This window comes from Parasteatoda tepidariorum, chromosome 1 (assembly GCF_982258835.1).
Source record: "Parasteatoda tepidariorum strain Cologne lab strain chromosome 1, Ptep-v5.0, whole genome shotgun sequence".
In the NCBI taxonomy this organism is placed as follows: Eukaryota; Metazoa; Arthropoda; class Arachnida; order Araneae; family Theridiidae; genus Parasteatoda; species Parasteatoda tepidariorum.
In genome coordinates, this window is record NC_141755.1 from 8,117,886 (window position 1) to 8,135,327 (window position 17,442).

A 17,442-nucleotide genomic window follows, 5' to 3' on the forward strand; every position below is an offset into this window, starting at 1 on the left:
ATATTATATTGATGTTTTCTTAACTTAAATAAAACGGAAGTTCAAGTAATAAAAATAAATTACAAAGAATAATGTAAAAAAAATACATAACATTCCTTATTACTTACCATTTGAAATAGGTATTCCACAAATATGTTCTTTATGTGTTTTTTAGATGAGAACAACTTAAAAACAATCAATTTACAACGAAAGTAAATAATAGCTCAGATAAATCCAAAAGCTCAAAACTTTTTTGTGCAATGCCCCAACCACAAGAGAATAATATATTTATTACACTACACACAACACAGACAAGCAATGAAATCGAATGAATCACACGTGAAATCGTCTGCGCACATCTTGGCTTCGCGTTGTCATAGAGACTTATGATATGTGAGGGGATTGATAAGACTTCAGTCCATTTGCGGAAGCGGTTCCAAATAAGTTGAGGATTCCTGAAGTAAACAAGCACACCTCACAGGTTGCCCTACCGCACTCCACGTTACCCAGGTGGTCAATGATAAGGTTAGAAGAGGAAAGAAATGGCTCGCGTGTTACTTTTGGCCTGGCGAAACATCGCCAGCTGTTTTCACGCTTCGTTGATGACTCGAATTCGCCAAACGAAACAGTTAGAATTAAAATCTAAATAATATGCTTACAAATGTAGTTTTTTTTTATTTTTTTATTCAATCTTGTTGCAGTTTAGAAAAGAATAAAATATGGATTTGTTTCACAATAAGAGAGGGATTGATAAATGGATGATTTCTAAAATACAAATTTAGTAACAAATATATTTATCAATTTTTCTATCACCAAAATTAATTTACCTTGTGTGAAACACAACAGCGTAAAATATATAGAGTAGTAAATAATTATTCTAATACTTCAAAATAGTTTTTATAAAGATATTTATTGATTTTTAAGTTGAATTATTAAAAAAAAGTATATAATAAAATATATAAATTTAAATTTTAATGTATTTGAGAAAAAAGTGTGCTCTGAGATCATTATTCATTCTTTTTTTCCTATGTCAGGATATCTCTTCGTTTTTTATTAAATGAAAATTATTTAAATCTGACATAATTTACGTTAATTAATGTATAAATTTATGAATTATTATAAAAAATGTGTAAACGGAGGAAAGTTGCCTAAATCCAAAGCAGGGTTAAGAGAGGTCTACTGCTGCAGTAGCCCTAAGCCCCTAATTCATAATATGATTTAGATAAATAATATGATTTAGAGTATAATATATTATAATAATACATTATAATGATATATTATAATGATATATTATAATAATATATTATATACTCTAAATCATCTATATATTTAATATATAAAATATCTAATAAATAATCTAATTGTATAAATGATCTATTTAGAACCCTGTTAAGGGCTTTCTAAGTTATAAAAATTAAAATTAATTTGTGTAACTTTCTAAAAATGTATTAGATATCTCCAATTCATCATCATTATCAATGGCTCTTCAGCCCAGGGTGGACCTTGGCTTTCTCAAGAAGTTTTTGTCAGGCTCCAATTCAGTATGATTTATTATGGAAACATGGAGGAGTTTATGACCCAACATATTTAACGTGCACCAGTCACCATTTGCTACACAGGGAGCCTTCAGACAGCAGAAAGTGGTAAGAAAAACATCAAAGTGATGAGGTTTCTGGTTAGTCAGGGAATGATATTGTAATTATTGGTTAGTAATGTAATTTGATAGGTCAATATGTCTCAGTACCTTCTACATTGAAGACTTCAATCGATCAGTTTCCCCATCTCCAAAACCTATGCCTCGTTTGAACTTTTAAGCGTGTAACATATCACTCTCTATTAACATGGCTTATAATAACGTTATTGTAATTGTCACAGTTAGCAAATTTAACATTTATGTCAATAAAAAATTGTTTTGGTTACACGTAGTCTACTTAATCCTAAATACTCAATATTTTTGAGGTTCGTACGATTTAGGGAGTGGGTGGTACGGATTCGGCAACCAGTTTCCTAAATCGTACCACTGGCAAACCATGTGAAAACAATTAGTTTTCAACACTTACCGCAGAAATATTATTACCAAAAAATAATATTTTGAATAAATTTATTTCATTAATAAAATATTTTAAATACAATTGTCAGTAAAATGCGACCGGTTGAAAATTTAAATGTGAAAAACGGTACAATTTACAAATTAAGCAACTCTCTCAATAAAGACATTATTAATAACTCCAGAATGGCATAGTGTATATAAAACATGAAAATAAACATGGCATGAATGAGAATTAAAAAATTAACAAAAAAATTTTTTTTTAGGTTTATGGCATGATTATGATTAATATAATGACATTTAATTAAGCTTAAATGTTATAATATAAATTTAGTAAGTTGTGATAGCTATCAACTTGAGACAATCAAAATATAATACCTATTTTGATATTTGCTCATCTAATAAAATTCGAATGATTTAAGCCAAAGTGCATCACTTACTTGAAAACTTAAAAGATTTTAGCACTTACTTAAAATCATAGTGATACTAATGAAAGTACAGAAATATATCACAAATTTCTTAATGTCATATGAAAAATAATTAAAAGGGTTCACATCATATTATGAAAAGGAAACTGAACCGTGAATTTTAGTTATTCAATTGCTTTTATATCACATTAACACATGTTGGGAGAAGAATTTTGTTTAAAATTCACTACAAAACAAATTCACAAAAACACTAAAAATATATAAAATGCAAGCAAAAAAAAAAAAGTGAAATAATTTGAAATGTAATTGAAAATTAATGGTATTTAGAATATTATATGAGTTTGAATATGCTTCTTATTTCCAGGCTACATCATCGTAACGACGACGTCAATATTATTAACTTACTGTAAATTACAGTTATTGCGGATCTATTGTTAAAACCTAAAAAAACTTTTTAACTATGCCTGAATGATATGGTAAGCTATTGGAAATTGAAACACATCAATCGTGTCACTTTTGGCCGTTTTCAAAAAGCATTTGAACGCCAATATTGGTTGTCTGGATTATAAACTTTTGCCCTACTATCTTCCTCCAAGTGAATCTATCTTCCTATTATGGATTGCATCTCGTAACTGGTGCTTCAGGCTTTGGCGAGATCGGAGTATTTTGTGTGTCATTAGGTGAACAATATGTCGATGGGATTAATAAAAATAAATTATTCTTGATTGATAATATTTCGCAGTTATAAAAATATCGATAAACATTTTATTCCATGACAATGACCTTTCTGTATTCATGTATATATTGTGTATTCTGAATTCAAATTTCATACTAGAAATAGGTTTTACATTTTTCATAAATCGGAAAAAAACTGTGGAACATTAAAAACAAAAAAAGCATTACAAAATGCCTTATTGCCTTTAAGGAATTAACATAAGTATTACCTTTAATTGAAAAGAGGATGCAATTTTTAGACTAAGTCATTATATAATTAGGAAACTTGATCCTCTAAATAATTAAATTTTTAGTATTTTTTGATATAAGAAATTAGCCAGATATTCGTCAAAAATATATTTCAGGGAAATATAATACTCATAAGCATTATTATGGAGTTAATTTAATACATAGAAAATTAGCAAAAGAAATGAAAATTTCAGATTAAGTTTAGTGGCGTATTGTATATAACAATTAATCAATTTGGTGTGCATTCAAATTAATAAAGAAAAGAAAGTAAATAAAAAATGAAAAATTTAAAAGTCTTTAACTTCAAATAAATGGTTTTTTCACTTAAAGTTATATTATGTTTGTTGTATTTTCTACTCAAAATTTAAAAAGTGAAATTTTGTTGAAAAAAAGAATTTACGACAAATCATAACTTGTTAAAATGATTTAGCTTTCATGAAATTTTCTTATTACCCAATTTTCAATGTTAGTACCAATTTTCAATGTACTATACTCTTACTTGCAGTAGCACTCAAACTGTTATGAAATATCCTGTATAGAAATCTAATGAACCTGAAGTTAACAAGTTTTGAAAAACTTAATTTCTATCAGTTAAAATATATTTTAAAATCCCGTTATAATCTCTCATTAATTTGTAAACTGTTTACTACTTTAGATATTTTTACTTTAAGAGATTACTTTAAGATATTTTTTTAACTTCTTTTCTTAAAATAACAGATTTTTTTAAAAGCCTGGTAGTAGAATTTACAAAGTGAATATGCAGCAGTTTATTCTTAAAACTAAATTTATTTGCGGTCTCAATGCAGTCTGGCAGAGATTATTATTGTAAAAATTCAGCTTAATCAATCATGCATGTAGCAAAATTTGCAAATAAAAAGTCCTTAAAGGTTATACACATAAACTTTATGTTGCTTAAATATAAATTAGAATTTTATTAAATAATACGAAAACAATATGCATCTTTATAAAATCAAGTCTAAAAGAGTAACAGATAAAATTCTTTGCTTTTGGTTCCTTGCAGTGTTCTCTCAATTCAGATTTTTTATTTTTATTCGAAATATGTTTAGAGATGTTTTAAAAAAGGAATTTCAGAAATCCCCATCCCTGATTTCTTAAAAATAAAACTTAGATGAAAAATAATTTGCAGATTCTATAATAATCCGCTGCGCCCACTGATCTGCTGAAAGGTTTATCTGCTATTATGTTGAAAATTAGTATGCATGTATCAACCTGATATTATGTAGTATATATGAACATAAATACATGTAACTATCTTTCGAAAATAAACAACAATAAAAAATAACTATTACCTAATTACTTGTATAATTTCTAATAATTTATCACGAATTTCATCTATGTATGAATCAGATAGGAAGAAAAAAAAACAAATCAAGTAGTTTTATGTGTTTTACAAAATTTATTATTCCACTAATTAATTATTTGTGTTGTTTTGCTACTTCAAAATATATTACAGTTATGCATAAAAAAAACTTGTGGAGTCATGGTTCTGTACACATGGACTTGAGTGGACTTCAGATTTCGTACTCAGAGAAAAATAGTATGATCAAAATTACCAGAATATGATAACATTTATCGTGTTCCCGGCTCTATGGGAACACCAAAAAGTACGTTAATTTTTATTGAAGCTCTTTCGTGATGATTTTGGACAACTTAAAAGTAAAATATGGTTTTATAATCTGTGATAAAAGTTGGTAATTTTATCATGATACTTTAGATTATGGCATAAAAATCATTTATTAGGTTAAATTTACTTTGCACTTTTGTATTTTTGTTAAAAGTGTGATAATAAGAACTATAATTTTGAGAAACAGAATTTCCGGTAAATCATTATCATATGAATGGGCATATATTTTGATTTATTACTAAAATTGATATTTTTTTTTAATATCAGAAATGTCTTTATCATTCAATACGGTAATTTTACTAGAATTTTTTTCTACGTGTAATATGTTAACCGACGTAATATGCTTAGTGCTCTTAAAGTAAATTAATAAATATTTCTACATGTAATTTACTTTTATTTAAAATGTAAATTTTAAGCTTAATTTATTGAAAAAAATAAATAACGGAAATGAAAAACATTTAAAAAAAATTGCTATTGAAAGTCTTCAATAATCACACTAAAGACTGTGTATTTCACAAACCTGCTTTAAAAGTCAAATCAATATTAAAAGAAAAGAAAATCATATCAGAATTGAGAAAAATAAACTCATACTTGAATTTATGGTGTGGAGAATCAACATGACAAGTTCATTTAAGAAGAAAAGATTTCCAAACGATTTTTTTGAATACAATAATAAAATTTGAATTGAATGAATCTATCGCAATGAGTAGAAGCATGGGAGAAATGAAATTATTAAGAAAATGTACTTCATTGTTCGTTTATAATAATAAAAAGAAAAAAATTGAAGGGGAAAAAGGAAAAGAAATGAAACAGTGGTCAAGTATCATTATAACAGCATTTGGTATTTAATAGAGCATTTTAGGCAGGAAATAAGGTCACGAAAATGACTACTACTGATCTTCTTTTCCAGTCACGTGATCTCTTATAGTCTTCAGGCTGAAATAACCTATAAAAAGTTTAAGAAAATGCTATTGTTTTGCAGTCATTTCTCATTAAGATTAACTTTTAGTATTCAAAGTTAATCAGGAGGACATGTTTTATGATATTGATTATTCTACTTACGTTATTTATCAAAAGAAAATGGAATATATTTTGTTCAATCGTGTTTGACTCTGATTACCTAATCAAATTTTTGCAGAATAAAAATAAAATAAAACTTAAACCCATTACATTCGTGTTTTAACATGTTTTAAATTTTCGAAAAATATTTTTCACGTAACGTTTTTCTTTTCCCTTGGCGCAAATAGGATACCAGTGACCATTTTTTATTATTTTTTCCTAAAGCTCTTATTACAAGGAAAATATATTTTGGTATTTTTTAATTATTAAAATAGTCTAATTGTTACTAAAAATCTGTTAGATTAGCGTAATTATATTTGTACTAAAATATGAAAATTTATATTCAAAAATTAATCAATAGTTCATTTTCTAAAAGAAACAGGAATTTCAATGATGAATAATTGTTTATCTGCTAATGAATGCAAATTTGAAAAATTACAGTTTGGAAGATTTTACCATAAACACAGAAAAAGAGACCAGTGTTTCATGCAGTATAACCATAAATTATTAAAATGCCAGATATATTTTTCACATATATTGACCTAAATTAATACAAAATAATGAAAAAAGTAAGAAAAATACGTTTAATAAAAATTCTGCATCATAACGTTAAAAGAGAACTTTAGAGTTCTCATCTAGAAAAGGATATCTAGTTGTAATATTCAGGTTTATTCGAGATGTTTTGAATTTAATATAAATGAGTTGATAAAATAAATTCTGTATAAAAAGAAATAGGCCACACACGACAGACATGCTAAGATTTCTCTTTTAAAATATTTGAGATCAGAAAATACGAAAACTTCATCAATTTTCATTTGATTTGGTATGAATTCTCACAACATAGATGGCATTGATGTAGTTTCTGTTCCACATACAATACTTTAAACAAAAAACAAAAAAAAACAGGAAAAATATCTATAAATGCAGTAAAAAGTTTATGATCCTAACAGTAAATAACTCAGTTGAATATGTCGTCGGCTATAAATTTCTTCGGTATTTGAGAGTATAAAAATGCTGTTTTGGGTAAATATTTTCAGTTTTTTATTTATATTTTACTCCATGAAAAAGAAGCTTTTTTTTAACCTTTTCTATAACAAAGATGCATATAATTCTACAAGCATAACTTAAGTACCAATGTCCTTAAACGTTAAAATGCAATCCCAATAAAACTAAATAAAAATTTATATTTGGAAAAGAAAAACTTTTTCTGCATCAATAGTGAAATGAGGGGGGGGGGGGAATCAACTTTCGAGTACTCGAACACGAACCTCCCTATCAAGATGACACAACGTAAAAGATTAAAACAGAACAAATATTAGAGGAATAGCACGGTGGCAGAGGACAGTGGGGGCTGAAGGTGTGAAAACAAGGTAAAATGCATTTCCAGGCGAAATATAAAAGTGGCATAGAATTGAGATTATATTACCCTACACCGTTTACAGAGAAAAAGAACTATACGATTAACAAATAAACAATACATCATCTTTTTCTTTACGACAATTAAGCAAAAAAACTTTTTTTTTCAAATATACGTAATCGTTATTTGAATATAATCTACTATTTTTCTTTCTTTTTGCTTGAAAAAAAAAAAACAGATTTCATTTATTATTATTTCTTATAATTTAATGTGATTAATATTGATTAATCATTTGTCTGGGCTTGGAAGTAGACGTAGCCTGGTAGACAGTACGCTGGACTCAGGATCGTGAGAATAGAAGTTCGAATCCAGCCAGCTGCAGACTCCCCGTATAGTAATTGGTTACTGGTGCACGTTAAATCTGTCGGGTCGCAAAGTCCCCAGTATTCCCATAACAAATTATACCTCTGGGGGTTCAGGTCAAAATTGCAAATTGTGGATGGATTAATGAGTCTGTCATATAAACGGGTTTGGAGTATGGGAGTGGCAGAAATCGAATTCTTGGCCAAAGGTGGCACAACTGGAAAACAAGAACGATGGCACCCCCTATGCCTTAATCGCCGACGACGACGACGACAACAACAATAATTACTTGTCTACTATTTCATAAATATCTGCAAATATTGCTCAGTTATACTTTGTTTAATATAATAAACTACTTAGTTGTTCATTTATTTCCAAGAAAAAACAGCAGCAAAAAATTTAATGTTCAGATAATAAAAAATAAAAAAAAAACTGTTGTAAGAACTTAACTTGTAATCTCTAGTTTGTTTCCTCCATCACATCAATTGAAAATAATATCGTAACACACTCCTAATGATTCCTGACAATTGGTTTAGATAAGCTGTCAAGGTAAAACAGCAACACATTCAACAGGTGACAGGTATCCAAATATGATTTCTACACAGAAGTAGGTGACAAGAATAATAGATGAAACAACAAATAGAACTGAAGACAATTAACTATAGAAGTTACACCGGAAGACTTGCGCAGAAAGAACCGTTCAAACGTAATGGTCCAAACAAGCAGATTGAAATCATGAATCTAGATTCAATGCAGGTATAATGTCAACACCAACACCCATACTAATTTCCTGTCCTTAGCTTCAATGCCATATATTCTGTTTTATTTTCTTTAGTTTGAAAGAGTCGTAAATTTTGATTTATAAATATTCATAAATATATTGTTCATTTGGAGATAAAGATTAAACAAAAGAAATTGATATAATCAATAATGAATATTAAGTATCGAAGGACTTCGAGGTACACTGTAAAAATTCCGAATCAGATTCCGGCATAAAGTATTGGCACCTTGAGTGCCGAAGTAATCCATTTTTAACAGAACATGCTATGGAACAAAATTCTGATTTACGTTATTTTTTCATTTGGAATATATTGTTCATTTGGAGATAAAGATTAAACAAAAGAAATTGATATAATCAATAATGAATATTAAGTATCGAAGGAATTCGAGGTACACTGTAAAAATTCCGAATCAGATTACGGCATAAAGTATTGGCACCTTGAGTGCAGAAGTAATCCAATTTTAACAGAACATGATATGGAACAAAATTCTGATTTACGTTATTTTTTAAAGTAATGATTACGTGAAATCACTGAATCACTCTACTTAAATCAATATTACTCTAAAAATTACGGTATTGTATTTAAGGGTAAAAATAGATGTTACGTTAAAATGGATTTTACGGATGATGCACCCAAAGTGTCAGTACTTTATACCGTAATTTGATCCGGAATTTTTTTACAGTATACGAACTGATATTTTTTTTTCCGATTTAAATTATCATCCTGTTTTGCTTTCAATTATTTTGAGACACAGCATGTATTTAACTACTGTTATATTTTAGTATGTTTAGTAATTTTTCTACAAGACAATTAAAATAATAATTTTTAAAGAATCTTAGAAATATTTGAATCTCTAGAGATAATATTTAATCTTTAAAGAAGTGTGTTAAAAATTGCGATGTATTTGAATCATTATGAAGTCAATTATTCTTTAAAAAGCTTTTATAATAATTAGCGAATAATATTTACAAGTAGCATTTAAATAGAATATATTTAAACATTTCACATAATTTGCAAATGTTGCCACTGATAAACGATATAATTTTTTTGTTTTCCTGCTCTATATATATGAAATATTTATAAATTAAATGACACCCGTCAACAACAGCAGAGAAACCGTAATGTAAAAAAAAATTAGCACTTGTTATTATAATGCTTGTCAACAACATCAAAAAAAGCTGTTTGTACTAAGCTATTTTTAATTGTTCTCGTAATTTTTTTTCAATAAATTTTCAAGATTCTACGGTTCTCTTACAGAGCTCAGCAATGTAACTAGAATTTACGTTACAATGTTTTATTTTAATGTAATAAGATTAAAGAAAAAGAAATCATATCGTTAACTAAAAGAAAGTAAGCGTTTTCCCCATTGTGTAATAATGAAAACAATAACCGTTTAAATCATCTTGAAATACAATAATTTATCAATGGAATGTTAAAAGGAATTTATTTGAAGGTGTGAATTATCTTGTATTCCCGATAACATTGTTTAAATGGATACTTATCCTTATCTTTATTTTTCTTTCAATTATGAAGAAGTGACAATGAAGTAGGGAAAAAAACATTAGTAAAAGAAAGTAACTTTTTGTTTGCCAACTCTCCGTTTGTTATTATATATTAATTTTTGTGAGTAAATGCTTCAAAAATTCTTATCACTGTTCTTTTAAGTTTCAAAGGAGGAAAGAATGCTCTGAAGTTAATCGAATGCCTTGATGTTATTGTGTTCTAATAAGAAGTGATGTTTATCTCTCATTTGTCATTATTTTTTCCTCTTTTAATGATAACACTACATTTAGCAATAAGCTAAACCATACAGATAATATCAATTATCGACATTTAAAAACCAGTAAGTTTTTATTGTATCCCATGCAAATTTAAAGAAGGAATAATTGTCTCAAGGAGGAAAAGTTTATTTGATTACTAAAATATATTATACGATATTTATGAATAAATTGGAGTAATATATAGTAATCTACACGTTTCAAAAGAGTGATAATTTGACATCAAACAATTCCTTAGAATAATTTTCAAATAGATATTTTACCATAATTTCAGGAACTTCTATTACAATCTGAAAAAAATAAGGTCAACGTTGTACCATAATATCGGTGTTTTGAACTGTACTATTATGCAAAATAAGATGTTAAATTGCAGCTTCCCCCATTGGTTGTTTAGTATATACTTTATAAGTTAGAGCAGCTCACTTTTCTACACCTCTTATAAGTGTGGTGTTTCTTCATCTATAGAATTGTTTCCAAACAAATAGTTTACTATAATTTCCACAGTACTCTGAAAAAAAGGATACTTTATGAAGTTTAAAAATCTTGGCTGTGAGTTAAATCCCGTTCTAAGTAAATTTCTATTCTGGAAAATAACATTTAAAAACCTTTCTGTTCTTTTTTTCTGTTTTTGTTCAATCCAAACCACTAATGGATATCAATGTGGCGTGAATAGATTTAATGTTTTAATTGTGAATTATAACATTTAAAACTGTGCTTAATCAGCGTAATTTGGCAATATTATAATGATTGTTTTCCTTTTTACAAAAGTATTTTACTGATTGCTAGTCAATGAGCCAGTTATGAATGGTCTGGTTGCTAGTCATGAGCCATTGCTGTGAATGGTCTGGCGTTCTAATCATAGGAACATTATCTAAGCTAACATTTTGAGAGTTGCGCAAAAGTAATACCGTTGTACCCAATTTAGTTAAAGCATATCAGGAATAATTAAATCGAAATCGGAATATTCCTTCCAGATCAATGTCGTGCACACACACAAAAAAAACTGAATAACTTTTGATCTAAATAACGCAGGACAAAATCTCACACATGATAATTAATTAGTAGGATTCGATATTTTAAGTTACAAAATCAAACATGAAAACGTACTTTCTCTGAATAAAAATACCTTTTTTTAACTCATTCATGTTAATTAATTTAATTTGAACCCATTAATGTTAATTTTACTTTTTGCGTATTTCGCTGTAAGTCGAGAACTTTTTAAGCGAATTGAAAAAAAATTTTCCCACAACTATAAAATTTGTTTATAAGAAGATAATTTTATGCAAAAAATAATTTTTAATTATATATATTTTTTTATTTATTAATAATGAAAAACATTTTGAATTGTAAGTTACACAAATCTTTACTTAATTTTTACAATTGTAATTTTAGATGAAAAAGGCAAAATTCGAACGAAAACGGTCAAGTAGTTCTTGATAACTTAAAATTTAAAAAAGATAGATTGTATTTATAATTCGATTTCTTAAGAACTATTCCACCGATTTTCTTCATATTTTGTATTAAGCTTTATAAAATTACCTTCTTTAAAATTATCTAAAAAATGGTATACCTCACTATTCAAAATTTTTCGACAATCATTAAATAAAGTAATAAATAATTATTAAAAATTATATATTTTTTTGCATTAAATTCGATAATCTAATTTTCTATTTGCAAAGGAATTTAGCGAGTGAATTTTGTAATTGATTCACTTAAAAAATTCTCGAGATGAAATATTGCAATAAGTAAAATCAACATTTAGTAAAATTTACAAACTTTTTTTAAAATTCACCAACTCTTCTGACGGAACATACTTCCAGAGTGCGGCCACCATAAAAAACAGTGTAAATAGTGATCTGGAATCATTGTTTTAAATCTAAAATACAGGAAGGTCTTGTCATCTCTTAAAATATCAACTATTTACCATCGCTTATTATCTAATCTTACGATCCTTCATCATAAAAACTCTTGTTTGTGAAAATTAACCAAGACAAACATAAACTTCAATTGTTCCTACCTTATCTAAAAGGAAAGTTATAAATGACTTAGGTGCAAAAAGCTTTTAAAAGCGGCTCTTTTTACTTCATCTTTTGGCTGTTCAAATAACAGCTCTTTTTTGAAACTGTTTCCGCAGCTGTGCAATCATTCGGCTTTTGAATTATTAAGTTTAAACACGAAATGTTGTGGATTACACTGGGGAGCAAATTTTATATTGTATTTATACAAATACTTGATCTTGTCTAATTTGGGTGAGACGATTTCCAATCAGCAGCCAGTTTTGCTCCTAAAGCTACAGATTCTTTAAAAATTGTATTTTTAGTCTATTTTTTTGTCGAAATCTACAAGTTTAAAAACATTTTATATAAAATAGGAGGTCGCTTAAATTATGCGACAAACTTCTTCAAGGGGAGTTAAGGCACCAGGATGAAAATTTCATAGGAACCCATGCTCGGAAATGAGGTCGTACGCAGCAAGGGGTACTTCCCTATTATAACCTGTTCAGAAGCACACCAAGAAACAGTTCATATAGGGAAGCTCCCCCTAGCGACGTATGATAACATTTCCGGACACAGGTTCCTATGCAATTTTAATCTGATGATGTGCCCTAACTCCCCTAGAGGTCACAACATTTACGCCACCTCTTGTTTTGTACAACATTTTTAAGCTTGTTCATTTTGACAAGCAAAGACTAAAAATGTAATTAAAAACTATAGTTTGAAGAGAGAAATCGATAGCAGATATGAAATCAGCAATACGAAAGTATCTAAGATCTGTTAAAAAATTTTACGCAACAAAAAAAAAAAAAAAAAATCGCTCCCCAGTGATATTAATGTTAGCTAAAACTTTATTAATTGAATCATTAACTTTAAAGTTATTAACTTTATTGTTATTTTTTACTCTATGATGTAAAAAATAACATCTGATTTAAAAACTCTTCAGTTTATAAAAATTTTATGAAACTCTCATTTTTTGCTAAAATTGAACCCTGAAAATAATATTTTTTTCATTCTTGCATAAAAAAAATTTGCTTAGTATTCGAATCAGCATTATAGAAAATGTTCTAATAATTTATTATGAGGAAATTTGATTCAATTCAAATAACTTCTCTGAGAAATGAGCTTGCATCAAATTTGTTTTATGTTATCTCGACATCAGTTTTCGTCTTTTTAAGAAACATACATAAAAATTAAGTTAAAATTAAGAATTAGATAAATAAATTCTAGTAAAATAAGAGTAAATCACTAAAATGCACTTGTTATTTAGATTTTAATATAAATGGTTATTTGCATGAAATAATCGATAAAATTACGATTTTCGTAGATGAAAAACTCATCATGATTATTTACATTTATTAATCACTCTTTCTGTCACGGGTGCGATTTTACTTAATCAAAATCAAAATTTATACTTAGCTATAGTTAGCATCAGTTTAACTTGGCATTGTGTCAGCCGTCTATAGACTTGCTTTATCAATTATCATTATCAATTATTATAATGTACATCATAATGAACTCCTTTTGTGTCGAAATTCATGATGAATGCAAACAATTTTCAATTTATTAATGAAGGATTTCATATTTTATTTTTACATTATTTCCATATTTTATTTTATTTTCCATCTAGATTTTTTTATATTTAATTTACAAAAAATATTTTTTTTTAATTTATAGCAGAAATATTTATCTACTTTTATTTTTAATCAGCATACAAAACGCATCTTCCATACATTATTTGGTAGTAATAAAATATTTTTGTCTAGATATATGAAGGGAGTGTTACATTATTTATTATCCTTATCACTTAAGTCGGTGAAAAACTGTCTCTTTAATTTATTCCTTGCTTGTTTATTTATTTGCTTTAATAATTATTCATTTTTCTGTAGATTTAATTTTAGAGGTGTTAAAATGAAGCAGGAGTCAACCCTTTTTTCCACTGGTGGCCCTTTCATATATTTTTTTTCTGTCGCTCTAATTACCAGAAAAAATATATTTTGGTACTTTTTTATTTATAGAAAACAGTTTAATAGTTACTAAAAGAAATCTGTTGGACTATCGGAATTATATTTGAACCACATTTAAAACCAAAAAGAAGTAGTTTGAAAAAAAATTCATTAATATTCAAAAATTAATCTATCATTGATTTTGTAAATTAAACAATTTTTTAATGATAATTCTTTAACTTCGATTTAAATAACTGCAATAAAGTGCAAATATGATTATTGTTTGGAATTGAGCCGTGTTTGAAAGATTTTACCTTTCACCCAGAAACAGATACAGTTGTTTCATGTTGTATTTCATAACCATACATTATTAAAATGCTATATTTAATGTTTTTCACTTATTTTGACCTAAATCAATATGCAAAATTTTGAAAAATATATTTGTTAAAAATTCTGCTTCAAAGGGTTTAAAACACTTTTCTTCCGCATTTCCCCAATCAAATCCCCCCCCTCTATTCCCGTATTTTCCCTATATATATATATGCAGCATTTCATCATATTTAAAAAGCAACATTTTTCCTGTTAATTCCAAAATAGGTGTTTTTTTTCTCTCGCATTGATCGTAACAGCTGGATAAAGAATACTAACTCGAAGACGCATTTTACTGTGTCAACAAGAGATTCCATCATCTCATGGCTGTTTTTAGAGTAGCAATCCCGGGGTGTCTCTAAAAAAGAGAGTCTATTCCAGCAGCATCGCTCCAATAAGCAACCACCACCAAATTGCTATCCACATTCTTACAGTTAGTACACAACTCCTCATAAGCGCCTCATTAAAAAGGTTTCACGTCTTAATAAGCGGGGTATGTAATGAGCCATTCAGGAAGTTTATTGACCTATCAGTCACAGGTTAAGCAAAGTTTTAAATGAAAAAAAAAATCTCCTTTTTTTTCTTTATTGCACATTAAGAACGTTCAAGGATGCAAGCAAAGAGTTTGTAAACAGGTTTTGACACAGAATCCTTTATTTACTAGTATGGCCATTTTTTTTCCAAAGCACAAGGAAGCGTATATACAAACTTCTGTTGTCTGTAGTAAAGGGTTATTTACGCTTAATAAATAATTAATATTTTACAAAAGAAGTTTTTTTTAATGAATGAAGATAAACTCGATGCATAACTGTATCAGGAACGTGTAAACCTCCAATGGGATTATTAACTACTTTTTTTTTTTTTGTTAACGATTTCAATAACAGATGCAAAGAATTTAGTGGTTATTAATATCTTTCTTTAACTGCGACTCAAAAACAGTGACCAAGACTGCATCAGCACTAGTTTCTAACATAAATTAAAAATAAAAACAAAGGCTTAGGAAAATATTCATGAAAACAAAAAATATGACAATAATCTAGAGTTGAGGTGCAAAATTGATTAAGACCCATCATTACTAAAAATACAACAGCAGTCGAAGTATTGATTGAAATGTAACAAAACCAGTCCCATAAAGAAGCACCTACATAAATATATAAATACAATATGAGTAAATATATGGGTAAACGTCTTATCTTAAGATCCATTTATTTTCATTTGATCCTTTTTATGATTGTTATTTTATGTCTCTTTCAAAAAAAATATCATTTGAATTATAATAAAAAGAACTTACCCAATTTTAAGCAATTTATTCTTATTAAAAAGCTTCGAAATTCAAGAACCGCATATGGCCCTACAAATATAAATAATTATTTATTAAAAATAACACAAAATTTATTCAAGCATACAAATGAAAAAATAATAAATAAAAGCAACAAAACAATTAGACACACGATCAATGCTGGATCAATAAAGATGAACCAAATCCGCACTGTAAAAATTACGGATCAAAATACGAAAAAAAATTGCCGGCAATCAGGATGCCTGTACTTTTTACTTGAACATGTTACAGAACAAAAAAAAATATGGATTTACCGTTATTTTTCAGGAATATTTATCGTAAAATTGCAAATGCAAGAAAAAATCTACAGAAAAAAATTTAAAACTCTTTATTACATGTTAAGTTTCATGCGCTTATTTAAAATTCCATAAAAAAAATTCAAACATTTTATAAAATAAGTCATACGCTTCATGCAGCAATTCAACTATATCTAACATAATTTTTGCATTACTTAATCGTTTTATAGATGTTTAAAGGTATCGTAAATATTATCATTGAATCAATATTATGTTGTTGTTTTTTTCCACTTTTTAACAAATTTTCTACAAGAATGTGAATGAGTGAAAGAATTTACTTTTAATGGTATTGAAATAAAAATGGTGGGAAAAATAAATGAATTTGTTCTGTCAACCGAAAAGTTTCCTGTGTTTAAGTAGTTTCACCTGTTAACGGTTTACATTCGCAGAAAGGATATAAACTTTCTAATTCTTTGAGCAATGATCATCGACATTTGAGATACAGAGAATTTTCAATTTTATCTATCATTAAATCGAAAAAACTTTTTTGTTTCATTTTAAATGTACTCAGCGTACATTTAAATAATGATATCATCATCCTAAAATTCAGGTATGCATTATACATAAGAAGTTTAGGTATGCATTATACATAACTTCATTTTCTTTAAAAAAAAAATTTAAGAAAACTACGAATGTGATAAAAGTCTAGAATAGCTCCTGAGAAATTGAATTTTAAATATCTGACTTTTTTGAAATTTTCTCAGAAACTATTCGACCGATTTTGCACAAATTTCGTATTTTGCCATGTAAAAATAATTTTTTTAAAAGGATGCAAAAAATTTTATACCTTCATATTCAAAATTTTATTGACCAATATTAAATAAAATAATAAAAAATAATAAATATTTAATAAAGGCTATTTTCATCTTTGGATAAATGAATTTTATAATTGCGTGCGAAAATTTCTCTTTTTGCTAAAAAAGTTCTGGAGATATTGTAAAATACGCAAAAAATAAAATTAACATTAAGGGATCTATGCTTTAGATTGCTCATCTGATCAAACTACGGGGACCATATTTTCCAGATTGCTGCAGCCTCCCGCATTTTGGGAGTCAGAAATCTGAATCCGTCGAAAAAAAGGTATGATTATTCAGGGA

The 17,442-nt window shown here is 27.5% G+C and overlaps 1 protein-coding gene across 16 annotated transcripts in view; it reads right to left on the reverse strand.

Annotated features, from left to right (window-relative positions):
* Positions 1-17,442, reverse strand: part of LOC107439920 (uncharacterized) — a 129,694-nt gene that overhangs the window by 84,146 nt on the left and 28,106 nt on the right. For 11 of the 16 annotated variants that reach the window (XM_087158886.1, XM_087158880.1, XM_087158844.1 and 8 more), the window contains exon 2: positions 16,002-16,061. The gene's annotated coding sequence lies outside the window, so the exon portion shown is untranslated. Of the gene's footprint in view, positions 1-107; positions 571-16,001; positions 16,062-17,442 lie in introns of those variants that run through there. The other 5 variants (XM_087158868.1, XM_087158916.1, XM_087158852.1 and 2 more) reach the window with 3 other exon arrangements.